This window comes from Triticum aestivum, chromosome 7B, assembly GCF_018294505.1.
Source record: "Triticum aestivum cultivar Chinese Spring chromosome 7B, IWGSC CS RefSeq v2.1, whole genome shotgun sequence".
Taxonomy (NCBI): domain Eukaryota; kingdom Viridiplantae; phylum Streptophyta; class Magnoliopsida; order Poales; family Poaceae; genus Triticum; species Triticum aestivum.
This window is the reverse complement of record NC_057813.1, coordinates 649,017,535-649,022,060: the sequence shown is the minus strand read 5'-3', so window position 1 is coordinate 649,022,060 and position 4,526 is coordinate 649,017,535.

Genomic DNA, 4,526 nt, shown 5'->3' with positions numbered 1-4,526 from the left:
ACCATCCTCACAACCCTGCTCCACTCCACTCACTAGCGGATCAGCTCGACAACTCCTATAAATCGGCGCCACCAACGCCACGGAATCTCCCACCTACGTCTCCAAGAGTCCAACCAACCACCAAGTTCCATACATTCTCCCGGAATCAACCGGAGCAGGGGCGATCGATCGAGATGGGGGATCTGGGAAATGCCTTGTCGTCGTCGTCGTGCCGGGGCGGGCGGGACCCGGCCGGGTTCGGGCTGGCGCTGGCCCGGCTGGTGCGGAGGCGGAGCAAGATGCTGCTGTGCACGGCGGCTCCCATGGGCGCGTCCTCCCGGTGCCGCCAGTACGACCCGCTGAGCTACGCGTGCAACTTTGACCGCGACGGCTTCGGCTCCGCGCTGGACGACGACGTCACCGGCGCTGGCCACCTCAGCCACCACTACACCTTCGCCTCGCGCTTCGTGCTCGCCTCCTCCAACGCCCGCCAGCCGCACTCGGATGCTGCCGCTGGCCGGCGAGCGAGCTTGGCGCAAGTAGCACTAGCTAGCGTAGCCAGAGCTGCTCTGTTTTTTGTTTCGTTCTTTGTCCCCCGGCTTCAACCAGCGGAGTAGTAGCTAGCTGGTCTGCGTGTTCATATGTGGGCTCGATTCCCGGGCCAGCCTCCTTGTCTCCTGAAATTTGTGAGAGCTGCAGGAAAATTAGCCGAGTGGATGAAATGCCTTCAAGCTATAAAAGCTAACATTTCTTGAATTTCTTGGCCTCATTTATATTTCTGTTTCTAATGTTCCTGATACTAATCCTCTCGTTATACTGCGCTCTGAAATTGTGCATTGACGGAGGCCTCTCTAGGACAGGTGGAGGTGAGTCGAGGCTGGCATTGCATCAAGTGATCGGGAGTGGTTGGAGGTACTAGTATAATACTTGCTGAGACGTTAGGCCGACTCGACCTTATTCTCGACGTTAGGCCGACTCGGCCTTATTCTCGCCAGTAGAAAAAGGGTCTTATGTTCAACTCTTTAGTCCCAGTTACCGGCACTAATATGATCATTAGTGCCGGTTCGAACGGCTAGGCGGGCGGCTCTCATTAGTACTGGTTCGTGGCGAACCTTTAGTACCAGTTCGTGCCACGAATCGATATTAAATAAGTGATGTTAGGCTTGTGTACCGGTTCATGCACAAACTGGTACTAGAGTTTTTTAGTTTATTTTTTTTGCAGCAGTTGTTTAGTCTCACCTCGCTCCGCTAACAGAGTTTTTACCGCTTTAAATATGTTACTTCTCAAACTATCACGAGCACTTGATCTTCATTGAACTCTATGTGTAGGATCTGTGGCTGCAATATGATTCTTCACCGGTTCTCATGGTTCTTAAACCGGTCAAGATTCCTATTGACAATTCAAATTCTACACAAAAATATCACTGATGGTCAATATATTATATATATATATATATATATATATATATATATATATATATATATATTTACATGTTTACACATAGCAGTAGCGTGTTTTGGCAAAAACTGGATGCACTTTGTGTACAAACTATACAATCTCTTTCGAAATATCAGGGTTTCAGACGAAAACTCATCTGTTACGAAGGCACTTTTGATTTTTTTAAACTTATTACAACTCCAAACTTTTTGTGCGTTTAGTATGCACCATTCAAAGCCATGTCATCAACTTTCAATCCTTTCTGCCTTCATTTTCTATTTTTCATGCATATACTGGTTTTTTGAGCTAAATGACCCTGATATTTAAAAACACTACCAATGAACCCTGAAAAGGTTAAATTTTGGCATGGTATCATAATTTCACCCACATAGCATATGACAAAGAGTTGAGAGGGTTTTGGCAAAAACTTGATGCACTTCATGTACAAACTGCACAATCTCTTTCGAAGTATCTGGGTTTCGGACAAAAACTCATTTGTTACAAAGGCACTTCTTTTTTTAAACTTATTACAACTCCAGAATTTTTGTGCGTTCATTACGCACCATTCAAAGCCACATCATCAACTTTCAACCTATTCTGCCTTCATTTTCTATTTTTCATGTATATACTAATTTTTTTGAGCTAAATGACCCTGATTTGAAAATTACTACCAATGAACTCTGAAAAAGTTGAAACTTGGCACGATATCATTATTTCACCCACATAGCATGTGCAAAAAAGTCGAGAGGGTTACGGCAAAAAATGGATGCACTTCGTGTACAAATTGGACAATCTCTTTTGAAGTATCAGAGTTCCGGACGAAAACTCATCTGTTACAAAGGCACTTCTCATTTTTTAAATTTATTACAGCTCCAGACTTTTTGTGCCTCCAGTATGCTCCATTCAAAGCCACGTCATCAACTTTCAACCCTTTTTGCCTTCATTTTCTATATTTCATGCATCTACTGATTTTTTGAGCTAAATGACCCTGATATTGAAAAGCATTACAAATGAACTCTGAAAAGGTTGAAAGTTGGCATGGTATCATCATTTCACCCACATAGCATGTGCAAAAGAGTTGAGAGGGTTACGACAAAAACTGGATGCACTTCGTGTACAAACTAAACAATCTCTTTCGAAGTATTAGGGTTTCGGACGAAAACTCATTTGTTACAAAGACACCTCTCATTTCTTTTAAACTTATTACAACTCCAGACTTTTTTGCGTTTAGTATGCACCATTCAAAGCCACGTCATCAACTTTCAACCCTTTCTGCCTTCATTTTCTATTTTTCATGCATATACTAATTTTTTAGCTAAATAACCCTGATATTGAAAAGCATTACAAATGAACTCTGAAAATGTTGAAAGTTGGCATGGTATCATCATTTCACCCATATAGCATGTGCAAAAAAGTTGAGATGGTTACGACAAAAACTAGATGCACTTCATGTATAAATTGGACAATCTCTTTCGAAGTATCAGGGTTTCGGACGAAAACTCATTTGTTCGAAAGGCACCTCTCATTTTTCTAAACTTATTACAACTCCAGACTTTTTGTGCGTTCAGTACGCACCATTCAAAGCCACATCATCAACTTTCAAGCCTTTCTGCCTTCATTTTGTATTTTTCATGCATATACTGATTTTTTGAGCTAAATAACCCTGATATTGAAAAGCAGTACAGATGAACTCTGAAAAGGTTGAAAGTTGGCATGGTATCATCATTTCACCCACATAACATGTGCAAAAAAGTTGAGAGGGTTATGGAAAAAACTGGATGCACTTCGTGTACAAACTGGACAATCTCTTTCGAAGTATCAGGGTTTCGGACGAAAACTCATCTGTTACAAAGGCACTTCTCATTTTTTTAACTTATTACAACTCCAGACTTTTTGTGCGTTTAGTATGCACCATTCAAAGCCATGTCATTAACTTTCAATCCTTTCTGCCTTCATTTTTCTATTTTTCATGCATATAGTGATTTTTTTTGAGCTAAATGACCCTGATATTGAAAAGTACTACAAATGAACTCTGAAAAGGTTGAAAGTTGGCATGGTATCATCATTTCACCCACATAGCATGTGTAAAAAAGTTGAGACGGTTACAGCAAAAACTGGATGCACTTCGTGTAAAAACTGGACAATCTCTTTCAAAGTATCAGGGTTTCGGACGAAAACTCATTTTTTGCAAAGGCACTTCTCATTTTTTTAAAATTTATTACAACTCAAGACTTTTTGTGTGTTAAGTATGCACCATTCAAAGCCACGTCATCAACTTTCAACCCTTTCTGCCTTCATTTTCTATTTTTCATGCATATACTGATTTTTTTGAGCTAAATGACCCTGATATTGAAAAGCGCTACAAATGAACTCTGAAAAGGTTTAAAGTTGGCATGGTATCATCATTTCACCCACATAGCATGTGCAAAACATTTGAGAGGGTTACGACAAAAACTGGATACACTTCGTGTACAAATTGTACAATCTCTTTCGATGTATCAGGGTTTCAGACGAAAACTCATATGTTAGAAAGGCACTTCTCATTTTTCTAAACTTATTACAACTCCAGACTTTTTGTGCGTTCAGTATGCACCATTCAAAGCCACATCATCAAATTTAAACCCTTTCTGCCTTAATTTTCTATTTTTCAGGCATATATTGATTTTTTGAGCTAAATAACCCTGATATTGAAAAGCACTACAAATGAACTCTGAAAAGTTTGAAATTTGGCATGTATCATCATTTCACCCACATAACACGTGCAAAAAATTTGAGAGGGTTATGGCAAAAACTGGATGCACTTCGTGTACAAACTGGACAATCTCTTTCGAAGTATCAGGGTTTCGGACGAAAACTCATCTATTACAAAGGCACTTCTCATTTTTTTAAACCTATTACAACTCCAGACTTTTTGTGCGTTCAGTATGCACCATTCAAAGCCACGTCATTAACTTTCAATCCTTTCTGCCTTCATTTTCTATTTTTCATGCATATAGTGATTTTTTGAGTTAAATGACCCTAATATTGAAAAGCACTACAAATGAACTCTGAAAAGGTTGAAAGTTGGCATGGTATCATCATTTCACCCACATAGCATGTGCAAAGAAGT